This window comes from Sminthopsis crassicaudata, chromosome 3 (assembly GCF_048593235.1).
Source record: "Sminthopsis crassicaudata isolate SCR6 chromosome 3, ASM4859323v1, whole genome shotgun sequence".
NCBI classification, from domain to species: domain Eukaryota; kingdom Metazoa; phylum Chordata; class Mammalia; order Dasyuromorphia; family Dasyuridae; genus Sminthopsis; species Sminthopsis crassicaudata.
In genome coordinates this window covers 113,830,991-113,853,331 of record NC_133619.1, presented here as the reverse complement: position 1 = coordinate 113,853,331, position 22,341 = coordinate 113,830,991, and the positions used below count along the sequence as shown (strand labels likewise).

At 34.9% G+C, this 22,341-nt stretch overlaps 1 long non-coding RNA gene across 1 annotated transcript in view; it reads right to left on the bottom strand.

Annotated features, from left to right (window-relative positions):
- Positions 1-22,341, bottom strand: part of LOC141564891 (uncharacterized) — a 51,141-nt gene that overhangs the window by 16,650 nt on the left and 12,150 nt on the right. The gene's annotated exons all lie outside the window — the stretch shown is intronic.

Sequence of the window (22,341 nt, the reverse complement as noted above, 5' to 3'; positions counted from 1 at the left end):
GATTTTTCCTGTCACAGGAAGATTATGTTAGGTTTTTCTAAAATTTGAAAATCAGTGTCTTATTTGAGGTTGTTTTTTTTCCCTCCCTTTCAACTTGATGACACAAAGTATGGTATGGCATTCTACTTATACTGGATTATGACAAATTGTGTCATGTTTATATTCTCTTGTTATAAACTAATGTGATGGAGTTGAACATGATGATTCATGACAGAAATGTCAGAATTTTTTAAATTGAAATTTCTATTTGATCATATTCCAATTAGCAGGTTTCCTAACAAATGCTCAAATGTGTGCTTAGAATTGGATTAAAAGGAAAATGTTCCATTGTTATTAATTGTGTGGTTTGAGTGTATTATGTGATTTGTTTATCTACCATTAATGTCAACCATTTGGAAACAAACTTTATCTATAAACATTGCTATGAGGCAGTGACATTCTGAATATATTTTGTACTACATTCTCCTAGAATTGCTGGTCAGTGATAACCAAAGATAGCAGGAAAGATGTGATATTTTACTTGAATAAGCAGTCTCTAACAAGGAGTGCTTTTTTATCTCTGGTGATCAATTCAATATTAATTGCATTGGGGACTTGATCATGCTTATTCCTCCACTGAAAATCAGCAGCAATAAAATAATAAAATCCTCAATATTACACCATGAAGGAATTGGGTTGGTCTTTCAAGCCTATAAAAACTGAAACTTTATTATTAAGAACAATTTTACATTACAAATCAGTTGCACAAATGAGCAGCCATTGATAAAAACTGAAAATTAAAAAACAAAAACAAAAACAAAACAAAACAAAAAAACAAGTTTTTGTTTGTTTGTTTGTTTAGCTTTCAGGGAATGAGAGATAGTGATGAATAGAAAGAGTGGTGATTTGCTAATTTAAGACTGAAAATTTTCCCAAATTTGTACTCTCAGGATCTATTTTTGAAATTCACAAATTATTCTAAGGGCTAGTGATGGGAGAGTATGAAGACAGCTTCTTAGGAGGACTCTCTAATGGAAACAGAGTAGCATTGAATAAAGCTAGCTTTGATCAATAAACTAGTTAACTGCTAAGTTCCTTGCCTCCAGCTCTTTCGCATTACATTGGGTCATCTGTGTAGCTGCCTAAGCAATTTCTTATAGTGTGGATGAGAACATTGCCATTCCAACATTCTGACTAACATTCTAATTCTCTTCCCACCCTCCAGACACATTCACACTCAAGAAATACCAGTGACTTCCTATTCCCATGATTATTAAATATGACCTCTTTTGTTGAACATTTGAAATTTTTCATTATCTGGACTCTTCATGAGGCCTGCTAGGAAACAAGGAAGTACAATAATTAGAGTACTAAACCCAGAGTCAGAAAACTCAGTTCAAATTCAATCCCAGATCCCTACTAGATATGTAGCATTGTGCAAGTCACTAACCTGCCCCATTCTCATTACACACAAAACACCCAACACACCATCTTAACCACACCCCCACCAACCTATAATACCTCACCCCATCTCACCCCACATACCCCACACTCATTAACCCAAATACACTTCCAACCCCATACCCTCACTACCACCTACAAACACCCACCCACTTATCCCACCACCAACCAACCAAACCCAACCAACCTTCCTTCCTTCCTTCCTTCCTTCCTTCCTTCCTTCCTTCCTTCAAACAACCCCACACAAAACACCAACAAACCAACCAAAACACAAACCCAACCCCAACCCAACAACAAACCCAAAACAACACCCCAAAAAAACCAAACAACCAACCAACCCCCAAACAACCAACCCAACCTCCAACCAACTTCCAACCAACCCTCCCAACAAAAAAAACCAACAAACCAACCCACAAAAACAACCCAACAAACAACAACCAACCAACAACAAACCAAAACCAACAAACCAACCAACAACCAACCAACAACCTTCCTTCTTCCTTCTCTTCCTTCCCTTCCCAACCAATCCTTCCTTCCAAAACCAACCAACCAACAACAACCTTCCTTCCTTCCTTCCTTCCTTCTTCCTTCCCTTCCATCCTTCCTTCCTTCCAACCAACAACAACCCTCCAACCCCTCCAACCCCTTCCTTCCTTCCTTCCTTCCTTCCTTCCTCCTTCCTTCCCTCCTTCCTTCCTTCCTTCCTTCCTCCTTCCTTCCCTCCCTCCTTCCAACCTTCCTCCCTCCTTCCAACCAACCAACAACCAACCTACCTTCCTTCCTTCCTTCCAATCCTTCCTCCTTCTTCCTCCCTTCTTCCTCCCTCCCTTCCTTCCTTCCACCTTCCTTCCTTCCTTCCTTCCTTCCTTCCATCCCAACCACCCAACCAACCCAACACCCAACATCCAACCAACCTTCCTACCTCCTTCCCTCCCTCCTTCCTTCCATCCAACCTTCCTACCTTCCTTCCTTCCTTCCTTCCTTCCTTCCTTCCTTCCTTCCTTCCCTCCTTCCCTTCCTTCCTTCCTTCCATCCTTCCTTCCTTCCCTCCCCTTCCTTCCTTCCTCCTCCTTCCTTCCCTCCTTCCTTCCTTCCTCCTCCTCCTTCCTTCCTTCCTTCCCTCCTTCCTTCCTTCCTTCCTTCCTTCCTTCCTTCCTTCCTTCGTTCCTCCCTTCTTTCCTCCCTCCCTTCCCTTCCTTCCTTCCTTCCTTCCTTCCTTCCTTCCTTCCTTCCTTCCTTCCTTCCTTCTTCCTTCTTCCCTTCTTTCCTTCCTTCTTTCCTTCCTTCTTTCCTTTCTTCCTTCCTTCCTTCCTTCCTTCCTTCCTTCCTTCTTCCTCCTTCCTTCCTTCCCTCCTTCCTTCCTTCCCTCCTTCCTTCCTTCCCTCCTTCCTTCCTTCCTTCCTTCCTTCCTTCTTTCCTTCCTTCCTTCCTTCCTTCCTTCCTTCCTTCCTTCCTTCCTTCCCTCCTTCCTTCCTTCCCCCTTCCTTCCTTCCCCCTTCTTTCCTTCCTTCCCTCCTTCCTTCTTTCCTTCCCCCCTTCTTTCCTTCCTTCCCTCCTTCCTTCCTTCCTTCCCTCCTTCCTTCCTTCCCTCCTTCCTTCCTTCCCTCCTTCCTTCCTTCCTTCCTTCCCTCCTTCCTTCCTTCCTTCCTTCCTTCCTTCCTTCCTTCCTTCCTTCCTTCCTTCCTTCCTTCCTTCCTTCCTTCCTTCCTTCCTTCCTTCCTTCCTCCCTCCCTCCCTTCCTTCCTTTTTTTTCTCATTTTCCTTCTTTCCACCTACCTTCCTCTCCAGCTTCTTTAAACATTATTTATCTCCATAATCCACAATCCCTAGGGACCAATTTTACTACTACTCACATGTTTCACTTCTCATGTCCAGATTCTTGCACTGGGAATATGCTCATATCCCCCTTCTTGGAATGTTCACCCTCCACATTTCTTTTTTTTAGAATCCCTGACTTTCCTTAAGGTTTATGTCAAGAATTATCTTCAGTGTGGCTTTCCTAATCCTCTCAGCTGTTATTGCCTTCCCAACCAAAATTACATTATGCTTTTAAAAATAATGTCTTATACAGAGCTATAGTGAATATTTCACTCTTGTCTTTGTGCTCCAGTGCCTAGGCTGTAACACATCCAGGTGATTACTCCAAGAAATTTCTTAGTGTTAATGGATAGGACACTTATAGGAGACATAGAGTAATTTTTTTTCTCAAACATTTATTAAAAAAAAATTAGTGAGATAGTCATCTATTTTGTTTTAAAACTTGTTCTGATGTTCATGGATATTAGAACCACAACATTTCTTAAAGGGCTATAGTGATTTCATGAAGCTCCTGTGATTGATTATGTCATTATATAACTTTAGGTTTAGAAACTATATTTCACTAAAATTATGTGGGCTTTTTCCCCAAGTGAAATCAATTTGTAAGATCAAGGATGTTAGCAAAGTTTAATTAGTTTTCCTTATACATTTTTTTCCTTGATCAATCACATCCTTTCAGATTACCTGCAATTAAAAACTAAGAGAATGTGATTGTATTTCTGGGAATATTAGATTGTGTTTTTTTTATTACGTCATTAAAGAAAGTTTTACCAGATTTTTCCTGTCACAGGAAGATTATGTTAGGTTTTTCTAAAATTTGAAAATCAGTGTCTTATTTGAGGTTGTTTTTTTTCCCTCCCTTTCAACTTGATGACACAAAGTATGGTATGGCATTCTACTTATACTGGATTATGACAAATTGTGTCATGTTTATATTCTCTTGTTATAAACTAATGTGATGGAGTTGAACATGATGATTCATGACAGAAATGTCAGAATTTTTTAAATTGAAATTTCTATTTGATCATATTCCAATTAGCAGGTTTCCTAACAAATGCTCAAATGTGTGCTTAGAATTGGATTAAAAGGAAAATGTTCCATTGTTATTAATTGTGTGGTTTGAGTGTATTATGTGATTTGTTTATCTACCATTAATGTCAACCATTTGGAAACAAACTTTATCTATAAACATTGCTATGAGGCAGTGACATTCTGAATATATTTTGTACTACATTCTCCTAGAATTGCTGGTCAGTGATAACCAAAGATAGCAGGAAAGATGTGATATTTTACTTGAATAAGCAGTCTCTAACAAGGAGTGCTTTTTTATCTCTGGTGATCAATTCAATATTAATTGCATTGGGGACTTGATCATGCTTATTCCTCCACTGAAAATCAGCAGCAATAAAATAATAAAATCCTCAATATTACACCATGAAGGAATTGGGTTGGTCTTTCAAGCCTATAAAAACTGAAACTTTATTATTAAGAACAATTTTACATTACAAATCAGTTGCACAAATGAGCAGCCATTGATAAAAACTGAAAATTAAAAAACAAAAACAAAAACAAAACAAAACAAAAAAACAAGTTTTTGTTTGTTTGTTTGTTTAGCTTTCAGGGAATGAGAGATAGTGATGAATAGAAAGAGTGGTGATTTGCTAATTTAAGACTGAAAATTTTCCCAAATTTGTACTCTCAGGATCTATTTTTGAAATTCACAAATTATTCTAAGGGCTAGTGATGGGAGAGTATGAAGACAGCTTCTTAGGAGGACTCTCTAATGGAAACAGAGTAGCATTGAATAAAGCTAGCTTTGATCAATAAACTAGTTAACTGCTAAGTTCCTTGCCTCCAGCTCTTTCGCATTACATTGGGTCATCTGTGTAGCTGCCTAAGCAATTTTCTTATAGTGTGGATGAGAACATTGCCATTCCAACATTCTGACTAACATTCTAATTCTCTTCCCACCCTCCAGACACATTCACACTCAAGAAATACCAGTGACTTCCTATTCCCATGATTATTAAATATGACCTCTTTTGTTGAACATTTGAAATTTTTCATTATCTGGACTCTTCATGAGGCCTGCTAGGAAACAAGGAAGTACAATAATTAGAGTACTAAACCCAGAGTCAGAAAAACTCAGTTCAAATTCAATCCCAGATCCCTACTAGATATGTAGCATTGTGCAAGTCACTTAAACCTGGCCTCCCTATTTTCTCAATTATATAATGAGGTTAATAATAAAACCTACCTTCCAGAGTTGTAAGAATAAAATGAGATAACATCTGTAAAAATAACGATGGTTAACATTTGTATAGGACTTAAATGTCAGATAGTACTAAGTACTTTATAAAATAAATAGGTGCTTAATCCTTCTTCCCTCCTTCCTTCCTTCCTTCCTTCCTTCCTTCCTTCCTTCCTTCCTTCCTTCCTTCCTTCCTTCCTTCCTTCCTTCCTTCCTTCCTTCCTTCCTTCCTTCCTTCTTTCCTCCCTTCTTTCCTCCCTCCCTCCTTCCTTCCTTCCTTCCTTCCTTCCTTCCTTCCTTCCTTCCTTCCTTCCTTCTTCCCTTCTTCCCTTCTTTCCTTCCTTCCTTCCTTCCTTCCTTCTTCCCTTCTTCCCTTCTTTCCTTCCTTCTTTCTTTCCTTCCTTCTTTCCTTCCTTCCTTCTTTCCTTCCTTCTTTCCTTCCTTCTTTCCTTCCTTCCTTCTTTCCTTCCTTCCTTCTTTCCTTCCTTCTTTCCTTCCTTCTTTCCTTCCTTCCTTCCTTCCTTCCTTCCTTCCTTCCTTCCTTCCTTCCTTCCTTCCTTCCTTCCTTCCTTCCTTCCTTCTTTCCTTCCTTCCTTCCTTCCTTCCTTCCTTCCCTCCTTCCTTCCTTCCCTCCTTCCTTCCTTCCTTCCTTCCTTCCTTCCTTCCTTCCTTCCTTCCTTCCTTCCTTCCCTCCTTCCTTCCTTCCTTCCTTCCCTCCTTCCTTCCTTCCCTCCTTCCTTCCTTCCTTCCCTCCTTCCTTCCTTCCTTCCTTCCTTCCTTCCTTCCTTCCTTCCTTCCTTCCTTCCTTCGTTCCTTCCTTCCTTCTTTCCTCCCTTCTTTCCTCCCTCCCTTCCTTCCTTCCTTCCTTCCTTCCTTCCTTCCTTCCTTCCTTCCTTCTTCCTCCCTTCCTTCCTTCCTCCCTTCTTCCCTTCCTTCCTTCCTTCCTTCCTTCCCTCCTTCCTTCCTTCCTTCCTTCCTTCCTTCCTTCCTTCCTTCCTTCCTTCCTTCCTTCCTTCCTTCCTTCCTTCCTTCCCTCCTTCCTTCCTTCCTTCCTTCCTTCCTTCCTTCCTTCCCTCCCTCCTTCCTTCCTTCCTTCCCTCCTTCCTTCCTTCCCTCCTTCCTTCCTTCCTTCCCTCCTTCCTTCCTTCCTTCCCTCCTTCTTCCTTCCTTCCTTCCTTCCTTCCTTCCTTCCTTCGTTCCTCCCTTCTTTCCTCCCTCCCTTCCTTCCTTCCTTCCTTCCTTCCTTCCTTCCTTCCTTCCTTCCTTCCTTCCTTCCTTCCTTCTTCCCTTCTTCCCTTCTTTCCTTCCTTCTTCCTTCCTTCTTCTTCCTTTCTTCCTTCCTTCCTTCCTTCCTTCCTTCCTTCCTTCCTTCCCTCCTTCCTTCCTTCCCTCCTTCCTTCCTTCCCTCCTTCCTTCCTTCCCTCCTTCCTTCCTTCCTTCCTTCCTTCCTTCTTTCCTTCCTTCCTTCCTTCCTTCCTTCCTTCCTTCCTTCCTTCCTTCCCTCCTTCCTTCCTTCCCCCTTCCTTCCTTCCCCCTTCTTTCCTTCCTTCCCTCCTTCCTTCTTTCCTTCCCCCCTTCTTTCCTTCCTTCCCTCCTTCCTTCCTTCCTTCCCTCCTTCCTTCCTTCCCTCCTTCCTTCCTTCCCTCCTTCCTTCCTTCCTTCCTTCCCTCCTTCCTTCCTTCCTTCCTTCCTTCCTTCCTTCCTTCCTTCCTTCCTTCCTTCCTTCCTTCCTTCCTTCCTTCCTTCCTTCCTTCCTTCCTCCCTCCCTCCCTTCCTTCCTTTTTTTTCTCATTTTCCTTCTTTCCACCTACCTTCCTCTCCAGCTTCTTTAAACATTATTTATCTCCATAATCCACAATCCCTAGGGACCAATTTACTACTACTCACATGTTTCACTTCTCATGTCCAGATTCTTGCACTGGGAATATGCTCATATCCCCCTTCTTGGAATGTTCACCCTCCACATTTCTTTTTTTTAGAATCCCTGACTTTCCTTAAGGTTTATGTCAAGAATTATCTTCAGTGTGGCTTTCCTAATCCTCTCAGCTGTTATTGCCTTCCCAACCAAAATTACATTATGCTTTTTAAAAATAATGTCTTATACAGAGCTATAGTGAATATTTCACTCTTGTCTTTGTGCTCCAGTGCCTAGGCTGTAACACATCCAGGTGATTACTCCAAGAAATTTCTTAGTGTTAATGGATAGGACACTTATAGGAGACATAGAGTAATTTTTTTTCTCAAACATTTATTAAAAAAAAATTAGTGAGATAGTCATCTATTTTGTTTTAAAACTTGTTCTGATGTTCATGGATATTAGAACCACAACATTTCTTAAAGGGCTATAGTGATTTCATGAAGCTCCTGTGATTGATTATGTCATTATATAACTTTAGGTTTAGAAACTATATTTCACTAAAATTATGTGGGCTTTTTCCCCAAGTGAAATCAATTTGTAAGATCAAGGATGTTAGCAAAGTTTAATTAGTTTTCCTTATACATTTTTTTCCTTATAAATAGTTATTCTAGGAAGTGGAATCAAAATGGTGGAGTAAAGGCGGAAACAATTTTGTACTTCCCCAAATGTTTCAAATTACTTTAAATAAATTTTGGAGCATCAGAAAATACAAATGGATGGAGTAGGACAACATTCCAGCTGATGACACCTTAGAAGTTTAGCAGGAAAGGAATGTGGAAAAGGCAGGCAGTATACAATGTAGGCAGCAGCCATTACAGCCCTAGTTTCAATCCCTGGGCCAGAGCTTCCTCAAAGCAAAACTGTTACTTTAGCACACTGGATGTTACAACTACAATGGCATGGTGATATTTCTAAAAGTTCCACAGCAGAAAAGAATCCTTGTGGTCAGGTCCCTACAAACATCTCTGTAAACAGCTGCACTAAACCCCCTGAAGCATGAGACAATGCATCTGCTACCCTGGAAATAGAGTCCTACTTTAATAAAGAGTTAAAAGTAGAGTAATATACTAGCAAAATGAGCAGAAAACAAAAAAAAAAATGTTTCTGACCATTGAAAGTTATTATGATAACAAAAAACATCAAAACACACTTGGAAGAAGATAACAAAGTCAAAGCTCTTACAATTCAAAGCCTCTGAGAAAAATAAGAATTGGTCTCAGGTTATGGAAGAGCTCAAAAGGGATTTTAAAAATCAAATAAGAAAGATAGAAGAAAAATTAGGAAGAGAATTCAGAGTGGTGCAGAAAAAAGTACAAAAAAATTAATGAAAAGAATGCCTTACAAAGCAAAATTGGCCAAAAAGGAGAGGAGATACAAAAATTCACTGAGGAAAATCATTAAAAATTAGAATCGAGCAAATGGAAGCAAATGACTTTATGAGAAATCAAGATACAATAAAGAAAAAACAAAAAAAAAGTGAAATATCTCATTGGAAGAACAAGTGATCTGGAAAATAGATCCAGGAGAGATCATTTGAAAATTATTGGTCTATCTGAAAGTCATGATAAAAAAGAGTCTGGATATCATCTTTCAAGAAATTATTAAGGAGGACTGTCCTGATATTCTAGAAACAGAGGGTAAAGTAGAAGTTGAAAGAATCTCTTTATTACCCTCCTGACACAAAGGGATATTGTAACCAAATTCTGAAACTCTCAGGTTAAAGTGAAAATACTATAAGCATACAGAAAGAAACAATTCAAGTACAGTGAAGCCACAGTCAGGATCATACAAGATTTAACATCAATTTAATCAATGAATGACTGCAAAGCTTCTCCCTTACTAATCTATGACCATAACACATTATTCTATATACATGCATTATAATTTGTATAAAAAAATCTTTGGGTATATGTCTTTTATTAAATTGTAAACTCATCAAGGGCCAGAAATATGCCTTATGAATCTATTTGCTCTACCACCTAGCACAGTGAATTAATTATAATATATGCTTGATAAATGTTTATGAAGTGAATTAATAATCTGAATAAATAAGCAATGGTGTGAATGAAGTAAGCATTAGTCTTATTATTTCATTAAGAAACACATCAAAATTACATATGGTAATGGTGAGATATAAAAAAGACCTAGCCTAGCAAAAATATCTCTATCACTTAGTTATATCAGAAAGATTAGATAGATTTAAGGGACATTAATAGTGGTAAAAATGGTTGCAAAATTATGCAAAGTATGATGCTATGGGTGACATCTGTAGTTAATTCCTGTGTTTTCTTTTGATCATGAAGAAAAAAATATATATAGGTTTGCAGGTATGTAAGTGTATATGCATATAATATGAGTATATATTATGATTTCTATATTAACATGAAGTTACCATGGAGAACTAGCTTAAGAGTCCATCAAGGAACCTGGGATCAAATTTTGACTCTGACATGTATTAGCTAGGTGATTTGGGGCAAATTATTTAAATTCCCATTACCCAAGATAACTTTCAATAGCTATAAGTTATTGATAAGATGCCAATCTAAACTGATAGAGTAATATTGCTCAATAAATTCAATTGACATCTCAGGTTTACAGGTCATTTTTCCTATGTGTATATATGTATATGCATTCATCCAAATCCACAATGCACCTATACCTACATATATACTGACTTTTATACATACAGACCTGTGTATATTTTTATTTACATATATATATGTATGTATATTCAAGATGGACATATGAATTTAAAACAACAACAATTTCTTAAAGGTGCATGCTTTTTTTACCTTTATAAATTCCCATATATGCATGCACATATAGTGTTGTATTTCATGTACATGTACATATCTTTCTTTCTTTATGTACACAAACATTTTTTTTTTTACCAAACCTGAGATTTATTTGAGGGAGCCCCTGGTCATAATTCTTCTACCAATACAACAGCATATCATTGCAATTTCTGTTTTAGAGTTACCTCTAAAGTAGAAATAATGAAATGCACTGCTCAGTGTCACAGAGCAGATTTTTCTTATACTGAAATCAGATTTCATGATGCCCTCTGCGTCCCCCAATAGAGAAGTTTAAAAACATAAAATTAACTTAAAAATAACATATCCCTCCCACATTGAGCATCACTATACTAAAAACTGGATTAAAAACCAGATGACTCTGGAGAGAAAAGTGAGGCAGCTCCCCGTCACCAAAATCTACTTCACTTGCATGTCATGGCATCACCTCCCTGATGTCACGGTCTTCTTCAAGAATGAAGAACAAGCAAAAACCTCTAAGTAGAGCTATATTGAAATTGGTCAGTTGGAAGACTCCTTCTTTCCTTCCTTCCTTCCTTCCTTCCTTCCTTCCTTCCTTCCTTCCTTCCTTCCTTCCTTCCTTCCTTCCTTCCTTCCTTCCTTCCTTCCTTCCTTCCTTCCTTCCTTCCTTCCTTCCTTCCTTCCTTCCTTCCTTCCTTCTTTATTTCCCTCCCTCTATCCACATAGAGTATCATACCTTTTTACTTATAGATAGATCCTTTTAAAAGCACGAATGCACTTGCACCTCTGAACCCTCTCAAAGGTATCTTGAGGTTGACTGACTAGATTTGTTTTTCTAAAAGACCAGTCCTTAAACAAAAACAAATCTGATTCTAATTAACCCCATTTGGATGTAAATAGCAATAATTTCTCCTTTAGCTAGAGAGGGACTTCCCAGATTAATTAATTAATTTACTTTATTATTTAGATTTTTTTTTTTTGGACTAGGTTAAAAGAGAAAAATCTTTGCCTCAATTACTACCTGACCTTAATCAGTGAATGATTAATCAAACTGAGACTTGTTGAAGAGCTTTGCTTAAAAAAGTCAAGGTCTCCCAATTCATCTAGGTCCATCTCCAATCCTATTGACCTATATTTTACCTCTGGACTCAGATGGCTAAGGAGGGGAAAGTAAAGGAACTGACTTTGCACAGCCTTCTCTCACTTAAATCCAATTTACCTCCATATCATGGCATCACCTTCATGATGTCATGGTCCATTTTAAGAACAAAGGATAATCAATAACTATTAAAAACCCAGAAGATAGATCTCATAAGAGATCCCATAAGATAATATTTTTCATAGCACTTCAGAAAAAGCAGTGTTCACTCCATTTAAGAAACATATATTCCTATTAATCATTGTATAATACACCATGCCTTGTGAAAAAGAGAAAAGAGATGCTTTCACCCATTTTATTCTCCATTTGCTTTGTATTGTTGTCCCACTTTATTATATTTATCATTTATCATTTATCATCACAGTAAAGGCAAGCATCTTAGCCTCAGGATGCTTTTTTTTTCTCTCAAACTTAATAGTGATGTTTTTCATTGTTTTTCTGTAGTAACAAAATATTATAGCACTGGTGCGAAAAGTAAATCTTATAAAACATTTTCATCTTAAGTTTCTTCTCATTTCAATAGGTCTCAATATTGCACCACAGAATTATAGAAATGAAGAAGGCATTTTAACCTGCAGAATGAATGCTGAAGAACTGATTCTTCTTATAGAAACTGACTTGCAAGAGCAATGAAGAATATGACCAAAGGCACATATTCCATATTATCATAATAATTTCTCAGTGTATCCTTTTAGTAGTATGAATAGCTGTTTGAAGCAAGTATATCTGCTTCATTTTGTTTATGATTGTTGGTTGATATTTGACAAAAGAATAAGTAAAAGGGGATAAAAAAAAACTTATATCCTAAGTATCAGTCACTGGACCCCTAAAGAGTATTCTGTGATGGTATCTGTGTAGACGAACGCATAAGATTCTCCAGGCTAGTTGGTATGCTGATTGTAAATAAGCTCTACTCATAATCAAAGAAATAATCTTCACTGTTTTTATATTTGAGGTTGCCATTTTTTCCAAAATATTTTTTCTTTTGCTTCTTAATAACTAAGGAGTAAAAGTTCATTTGTCAAGCATTTAACACCTCTATATACTAATGTTTCTCTTCCTTCTCAGATTTATGCTATCATTCTCCTTTACATATTGTGTTCTACACAATAACTGCACTACTCTCTGAACTATGAAGATATCCTGGGCTGTTCTACCTTGGGTCGTGATGAACTTTTTTATTCGCACTATGTGTGTTACTGAGATGTATTCCTTTCTTTCCTCCTTGAATTTTATTCAGGCCTTAAAACCAGCATTCTCAGTTCTCTATGTTTTATCCCTTGGTTATAGCATATTACTTAATGAACATAACATTATTATTATAATTATTATTATTATAATTGTTTTCCTATTCTTGCCTTTTGTTCCCTTACTATATTTTAAGGGACTGTGACATGTCTGAAATTTTTATTTTCCCCAGAGTTTGGCAGCCTATTCTGTGCTAATCAGTATCTAATAAATGTTTTTGAATTCACTAATCATTTATGATAATCAGAAAAAAATAGATTTTAAAATATTTTGGGGATTAAGATTTTCACCATTCTAAATAATGACTGAATAAGAAAAAAATAACTGTAATTTCTCACATGAGGATGAGTCCTTGACTAAAATCAATAGTTCAATAGCTTAGAAAACAAAAAAGTTCTGCAAAAGAACATGTAATATATCTCTAAGGTAACCTCAAACCCTAAAATCAAGGCCATTATCACTGGCAAATTTCAACATTGATTTGAGGATCATTGGAAATTTCTTACAATGAAATTTACCATGGATGGTGTCCCATACATAATTTCAAATGCAAACAAATATTCTATTTGAGAAAAACATAACATAGCAAATATTCAGACTAGAAATTAGTTATTTTTTTCTTATTCAGTCCTTATTTAGAATGGTGAAAATCTTAATCCCCAAAATATTTTAAAATCTATTTTTTTCTGATTATCATAAATGATTAGTGCTTGGTTGAGAATGTCATGTTATTGTTTCATAGCCTTGTTCGATGACTAAGGAAAATGTACACTTCTGTGAATGTGCTTTTTGAGTCACAATCACATCATTTACTGAAAACTTCAAGGGACACCTTTCAGAATCTTCCCAGGACCTCAGAAAATGTCATATTATTAGAGTGGGATAATTATCACTTGGTGCTGGTATTGCTCTGTTAGGTGGAATACCTGAGTGAATAGATTTTTTTTTTTCTGCCTCAAAGGTTTTATTTTCTTAGTGAAATTAATATATAATGTATAGAAAGAAGGCATTGGTCTGGGAAGAAACCTGGGTTCTAATACTGATTATTTTTTAAACAAACTCACTGATTATAACATGGACAATTTTTAAAATTCTGTCTCCAAAGATGATTGCTTTTCTTTCTGTTAAAAAAAAGATCTGTTATTATGTCCAAAATTATGTACAAAATCTCTATAAACCGTTTATAAAGAGAAGATACTATTTTAAAACAAGAAGAAAACAAACTATTTTTCTAAGTTTTTAAAAAGACCTTAACATCCTTGATTGTGAAAAAAAACAAAAACAAAAAATAAACTTGAGTATTGTTAATCTGCACTTACTTTACGTATTTAAAAACAGTGGTAGCTATCTATATTCTAGCACTGATTTATCTCAACTATAAAAATCAGAGGTTGTATAAGTAGCTATTTAGCTATAATATTTTAAAGACAGAGACAGAGACATTGAGGAAGACACAGAAACAGAGACATAGAGATAAACATATAGAAACAGAAATATAGAAAGAGTGATAGAAACAAACTGATAAGAACCAAAGACAGATATATAAACTTGATACATGACTAAGTGTGAAGTATTTACTTCTCTTATGCCATTAGTCTTGATGATTTTTAGACTTCTAGTTTTTAATAGTTATTCAAACATTTTCATATGCAATAGAGATTTTTATTTTATTTTGCTTCTGTTGAAATGGTAAAAATGACTTACTTTACACTTTCATTCTATTTCTTAAGAAAAGAAATTTTTAAAAGAGGATACCTTTTTACCTTCAACACCTCCATCTTTTAAAATGTCAAATAATGTATATTTTTAAAAAGCATAATGCTAAAATTTTTCTTTCAAACTGTGATTTAATAATTCACAATATGTAACCATTGCCTGTGAAAAGAAATAAAATAATTTAAGTTTAAAAGTCATGGAAGGAGCTGTCATTTTTTTCTCCAAGTTTAAAAAAAAAAAAATCCTGGTAGACTAGAAGCTTTTTTAGTTAGAAAACAAAGTAATTGAAATTATGAGTTTCAGAAAATGAAACCCATGGCAAAATATCAATGTAATTAGAGTTAAAGTGGAGAAAAGAATGAATGTATGCATTTTAAAGTATTTTTCAAACATGTGCAAGATTTTTAAAAATTTTTTAAAGTTGCTATGTATTTTTCTTTTCTTTTTTTCTGATTATATATGTATATACATTTTTAAAAGTACATATTTTATTTTATTTTATTTATTTATTTGATTGTTTTGCTGAGACACTTGGGGTTAAGTGATTTGCCCAGGGTTACACCACTAGGAAGTGTTAAGTGTCTGAGGTCATATTTGAACTCAGGTCCTCCTGACTTCAGAAGGTGCTCTATCCATTGCGCCACCTAGCTGCCCCCCAAAATGCATAATTCTTTTATGAAACATGTTAGGAGAGAAAAATCAGAACAAAAAGGGAAAGCTACAATAGAAAAGGAAAGCATAAGAAAAAGGAAAAGAGTGAACATAGCATGTCTCTCTGGATGCAGATGGCATTTTCTAACAAAAATTTATTGGGAATCTTTGGATCACAGAACTGCTGAGAAGAACCAGGTTTGTCACAGTTGACCACTGTACAATCTTGCTATTATTGTGTACAATGTATTTCTGTTTCTACTTGTTTTGCTTAGAATCAGTTAACATAAATCTTTCCAAGACTTTCTAAAATCAGCTTGTTCATCATTTTTTATTAAACATTAATATTCTACTACCTTCATACACAACAGTTTAGTCAGCCATTTCCTAATTGATGGGCATCCACTCATTTTCCAATTCTTTGCCACCACAAAAAGAGTTGCCACAAACATTTTTGCACATGTGCACCTTTCTCTCCTTTATAAATCATCAATATGGGGATACAGACCCCATAGGAGCACTGCTGGATTAAAGGGTATGCACAGTTTTGTAGCCCTTTGAGCATAGTTCCAAATTGTTCTCCAGAATGGTTGGATCATTTCACAACTTCCCCAACAATGCATTCGTGTCTCAGTTTTCCCACATCCCCTCCAACATTTATCATTATTTTTTCTTGTCATCTTAGCCAATCTGAGAAGTGTAAAGTGATACTTCAGAACTGTTTCTTCAAACAAGTGATTTAGAGAATTTTTTTCATATGACTATAGTTAACTTTAATTGTATCATCTAAAAATTGTCTGGTCATAAACTTTGACCATCTATCAATTTGGGAATGACTTGTATTCTTATAAATGTGACACAGTTCTTTATATATTTTAGAAATGTGGCCTTTATCAGAAATATTGGTTGTAAAGATTTTTCCCAGCTTTGCATTTCCCTTTTAATTTTATTGTTTGGTTTGTGTAAAACCTTTTTAATTTAATATAAACAAAATTGTTTGTTTTGCTTTTCATAATGTTCTCTAGATTTGTTTTCATAAATTCCCCTCTTCTCCAAAGATCTGATAAATAAACTATCCCTTGCTCTCCTAATTTTTGTATGGTACACCCAAATCATGTACCTATTTTGGCCTTATTTTGCTATGGTGTGTAAGATGTTTTATTTTAGTCTGGATCTGTGATTTTTAAAATGTGATGTCATAACTCAGTGTGATTTTACAATACCCAAGGACTCCTAGTCTCATTTGTTTCTACTCATATGGTTTAGTTCATCTTAGTTCACCTTTTAAAATTTTTTTCTAACATTCTAAGCTGATTGTTGCAATTGTCTCTAAATTGGTTTCCCTACCTTTCATCTAGATGCCAAAATTATTTTTCTATATTACATATCCCACCATATCACTCCTCTACTTAATAAACTTCAATGGTTTCTATAGCCTCGGGGGATAAAATATAAATTCATCAATTTTTTAAAAGTCCTTTATATATAAGTCCCAACTTATATTTCCAGCTTCATTATACAAGCAACTTGGGAAAAATGTGAATTGACAATCCATTTTACTCTATATAAGACCCAAAACATTAATAAATAAAGTGCTTATTAGGAATAATATATTGTTGGAATGTATAGATATGTATAATCACATCTATGTTTAGCATAGAACAAATACATATATAGAATTTGTGATTTCATTCATAGAAGGAAATATCAAGTAAGGAAACTTCTCCTACCAATGTAGGTCAGAAACTATTTCTGCAATTTTTATTCCTAGAGAGTTGCCGAGACTACTGAAAAGCTGAAAATCTTATTCAACATCAAACATCAGTAAGAATTAGAAGTAGGAAGTAAATTTGAGCTTACTTGACTTCGAGGCTTGTTGGTATTCAATATATACTATAAATCTAAGAAATTCATGGAAAACAAGAAGTTAATTGGTTGATATTCTGGGAATTGGGAGATCTTCTCGAAGTATAACCAAGGTAGGCCACCCTAAATAAGGAGCCACTTTGATATCTCATTATTTTATGGAGAGGATCATGCTTTCTCAAAGATTATTTTAATGGAGTATAAACTCTAGGAGATCTGTGAGGGCCAACTTTCCAAACATTTGAGAATATATGTGTTTGTATTTCCCTTGAGAACCCTAGTGAGGTTGAGAAAAGCTCATCTTTATGTGGAATAGGAACTAATTAATTCTTCAGCCACAGAGAGCCAAAAACACCTTCTGAAACGTAAGGGGTTGCAATCAGTCCCAATGAAGGAAGTACTCATTTGAACAATTTCCAAGATCCTTGAAGTATTGATTATTATGGAGGATTAGATGGCACTTTGATTTTCCTATCATGAGTTATAAAGAAACTTTAGTAATTAGTTTTAATATCAAGTTAATTTTGTTTTTTAATTGTTCATTAACTCAGACTATATGAAAAACACACAGGTCAATGAAATTAATTATCTTAATTACTTTATAAGTTTTATCTGCTTCATTGATTTTGCTTTTCTATTGATTAAATCTTCCTAGTTTGTTGTTGTTGTTTTTGTTTTCATGAGCTTACTGATGTTATGTTTTATTTTGTTGTCTAGTGGAAAAGAACTTCTTCCAATCATTTTAATTGCCTGAAAAGAGTTTTACTTTTTTTATCGTCTATCAGAGGGAACTGATTTTATTTGATGTCATCATGTAGGTTAGGTGAAGGGTCTAGTTGGGTCATTATCATCAGGTGTACTGAAATCCTTTTACTTTTAAGTGCCAACCCTCATCCATAATTATTCAGTTGCTAAGAATTTTTGATTCCACCTCTAAAACATCTTTTTTTTACATATTAGTTTTTTTTTTGAACCACATACTATAACCTTATTTCAGGTCCTTATCCTCTTTCACCTTAATATTTCTCTCCTTCCCTCTAATCCATCCTTCACAGAACTAGAAAATTGATATTCCTATTAATGTCTTTCTTCTTGCTCAGAAAATGCTTTAGTGACTTCCTATTTCACATAAGATGAAATAGAACCTCCTCTGCTTGGCATTTAAAGACCCTCACAATCTGACTCAAATGAACTTTTAAAGATGATCATGTATCATTCCCATCATATATATTTATTCCAAACTACTTTACATGTTCTTCCCCTAATACAACATATGTCTAATTTTTGTGCTATTGTACATCATCCTCCATATCCAGAATATTTTCTCCTTTTACCTCCATTTTGAATCTTAGTCGTTTCTTTTTTTTTTTTCCCCAAGGCATAGGTCAAGGACACCCTCCTACAAAAGGCCTCTAGTGTTACATCTAGTTCTTTTCCTTCCAGCAAAATTATTTTGTACTCATTTTGAATAATATATAAAAGGTATGATCAACATAAAGCCTGGGTGATAAGATGAGAAATGATCTTTGGGGAAATGATGACATCTTCCTATGGGAGGTTTAAATATAGCTAAAACACCTGATGAAATGATTAATCATATTTTTGTGATATTCCATCAGAAATATTCTGTGTGTAAATATTTAGTCTTCATATTCAAACACTTTTTTGAGGGGAATGCATAAGCTTCACCATTTTGCTAAATCACTCAATATTCTAGGAACCTGGGGAAAGAAACAAAATGCTTTTGATTAGGTCCACTTCAAATTTATGATGCATAATCTCACTAAAGACAATGTACTTATAGCTTTTTAATTTGAATCACTATCTTACTCACTGAAACAGCTTTTCTAAACCTTCTTATTAATCTCCTCCAAATCTCCCATATTTTCCATCTTTCTCCTAGCTCAGAATTTTGTCTCATATTTCATTGAGAAAAATGAAACAAATGGTCAACATGCTCCTTGTCTTTCTGTTCTTCTCATATCACTCAGATGTCTTACCCTAAAGCATTAGAAATCCCAAAGTGATCCCATTCCATCACATTTTCTCCATAAGCTTGACCCTTTTATCATCCTCACACATGAATGTATTTCTTTCTACCCACTGGGTGTTTTTCAAGTTCCTATAAACACATCTAGTGCTTAGTACAGGGTCAGGCACACAGTAAGTTTTTAATACATTTCTATTGATTCTATCAATTTTTTTTCACTTGATCATCCCTCTTCTCTTGCATTATCCTATATTTATTATTTTTGGGTGCCTAAATTCTTTAAGACTGTCATCTACAAATGTAGATTTTCTTTTCTTTTCTTTTCTTTCCTCAACTTTTTTATAACTCTTGTCTGTCTTACTTTTGGCCTCATCATTGAGATGATACTGCTATCTCAAAGTTAGAAATGATCTCTTAATTACCAAATCTAATAACTTTTTACTCAATCTTCCCTTTCTTGAGCTCTACAATCTATGACACTATCAATCACCCTCTTCTCATTAGTAATTATTTTCTAGATTTTCATGCCACTTCTCTTCCAACCGATCTGATTATTTCTTCTGTTCCCTTTGTTAAGTATCCATTCATGTTGAACTCACTAACCATCCGTATCCCCAAAGCTTTGGTCCTGGATCCTTTTATCTGGTTACATTATCTGATTGGTGATCTCATCAGCATTCCTACATTCAATTATGATACCTCTGCAGTGATTCTCAGATCATGAATCTAGCCGTAACATCTCTAGCCTTCCAAGTCTCTTCTCCAAACACCTATCAAACTAGATGTTTCATAGATAAAAGTTAATTATGTCCAAAACTTAAAGCATTATCTTTGCCCAAGTCCTCTCTTATTCTCAACTTTCTTTTTATTTTCAAAGGTATCTCTATTCTGTTAGTCACTTGGCTACACAACATAGGTGAAGCCCTTAATTCCCCACCTTCTCTAAAATCCCCAGTAAAATCACTCTCCAAATATTCTTGATGCTTTTTCAATAACACCTGTGGGGAATGCCAATTAATTTCCTCTGCCACTTCCAACATCCCTGAGCAATTCTTTATCATCTCATGATTAGCCTTGAATTATACTCTGCTGCTTGGATTCCCAGCTTCATGTCTCTTTCCATTCATCCAATCCATCCACCATTCAGCTATCAAATACATTCTTAAGTGCATATCTGGTCATGTTGTCTTGCATTTAATAAACTCCAATTAAATATAGAATCCTCTTTTTGGCTTTTTAAAACCCTTCCTAATCTGACTCCTCCTACCTTTCCATTCTCATTGACCTTGCTGTTCCTAAATGACCCCTATCTCACAACTCTGAATATTTTTACCTCTTTTCATCTCTGTCTCCCTTGCTTGCCTGTTTTTCTTCAAGTCTTGCTAAAGCCCCTCTCCTTTTTATGAGGAAGTTTTCCTGAATCCCCTCAATGCTAGTACATTCCGTCTATTATCTCTTTTTCTATCTGGATAGTTTATACTTGATTAAATGTTTATTTCCACCATTATCCTGTAAGCTCCTTTTGAGTAGGAATTTTTTTGTTTTTATTTTATCTATCTTCTTTCTTTCTCTTCCTTCCTTCTTTCTTCCCTCCTTCCCCCCTTTCTCTCTTCCCTCACTTTCCTTCTCTCTCCTTCTCTCCTTTCTTTCTTTCCTTCTTTCTCTCTCTTCTCTCTATCTTCTTCCTTCCTTCCTTCCTTCCTTCCTTCCTTCCTTCCTTCCTTCCTTCCTTCCTTCCTTCCTTCCTTCCTTCCTTCCTTCCTTCCTTCCTTCCTTCCTTCCTTCCTTCCTTCCTCCTCTCCTTCCTTCCTTCCTACATTCCTTCTTTTCCTTCCTTCCTTTTTTCCTTTCTTTACTCCCAAATGTCTATCTATTTGTCTATCTTTTTTTTTTTTTTATTCCCAGTATTTATTGCAGTCCCTGGCATAGAATAAGTATTTAACAAATGCTGCTTCACTTTAATTGGGGAACATATGATTGGCTCTGGCTGTTTTGGATTAGAGTTAGACCTGAGATTATTAAAGAGGACTATTGCTCTTCTATTATAGGCAACTATACATTATCCAAAAAGCTGGAAGGTGTAGTAGATATTGCTGCTGGGCCTGGATTCAGGAATACTCATCTTCCTGAGTTCAAATTCAGCCTTGGGACACAACCACCCAAGTCACTTAACTCTGGTAGCTTCAATTTCCTCATCTATAAAATGAACTGGATAAATAAAGGACAAAGTACTCTAACATCTTTACCAGGAAACCCACACATGAGGTCACAAAAAGTGATTGAACAAATATTTTTGCTGTTTTTTCTCTATAAATCTAATTATAGTAGATAAAAATAAAGTAATACAATGAGTTTGGAAGTCATGTTCTAAGAATTCAAAAGTTCTAAATAGTGAGAAAATATTTAAATTTCCTGAGAAAGTCTCAAGTACCATCTGGGAACAAAGGGAAACAAGTAGATACTCTTTGAAGTAGTGGTTTCAATCATAGTATTGAGAAATGACTAATACACAATTCTTTCCTTTTCATAAGAAAAAAATTATTTTATTTTAATGACCAATAATACTGAGGATATAAACTTTAGTATTAATTTAATTATACATTCACAGTTGACTTTCTTATAGTACATTCTGCCAATAGCAGAAAAAAATCCACACAAAGAACAATTAATATAAATTTAATAGCCAAGGAGTTGCTACTTAAATTAATTTAATTCATGCAACTTTTGCAATAAAAGAATTAATAGAAATTAGAAAATAGAATTAATAAAAGAATAAAAGAAAGTTGTTTTAATTGGTAGCTGAAATGAAAAGACATTATATAGACTCACTACTTAATAAATAGAACCTCCTTCAATAAGAATGACATATCTTCATAATATTCCCACTTCTCCAAAATAAAACCAACTCAATAGTTGCATGGATGCTTATTTTGTCCTTTGCAAAATCTCTTTTGAGCCCTATAAGTTTCTAAAAAGAATTTCTCTAATAGTTTTAAGATGACCTTTAAAACATTAGAAATGTTAGTACATGTGCAGCCTTTTGATAAATAACAGTTTACTATTTCTGTAAACTAGGATGAATTTGATTTTTGGCAAAAAAAAAAAAAAAAAAAAAACTTAAACTTTTTATAGATAACTTTCCCTTGTTTTAAAGTTATGTGTTTAAAATTTAAATGGGTGACTTTTCCAGAGAAGTGATCATTTCACTTGAAATTTATGATAATATGGGTTTTTTATTTTAAATATAAATCTCCCAATAAGAAAATGTAATTGTCTTTTTAAAAATTCTGTTATTTTTTCCAGATTCTAGTTTAGTCTAAAATTTCATTTTAATTCAATTTTCTTAGTAAATTATTTTAATATTTTACACAAAGTTTTATATTTATGTTTAATGCTCATGTTGTTTATAATTTTATTGCATTATAATTGATTTTAATTTTATGAATTTAGTTCCTTTGGATTAATGCAGAGGTTCTATCTTATTGAGTTTGTTATATTCAAACACTTGGT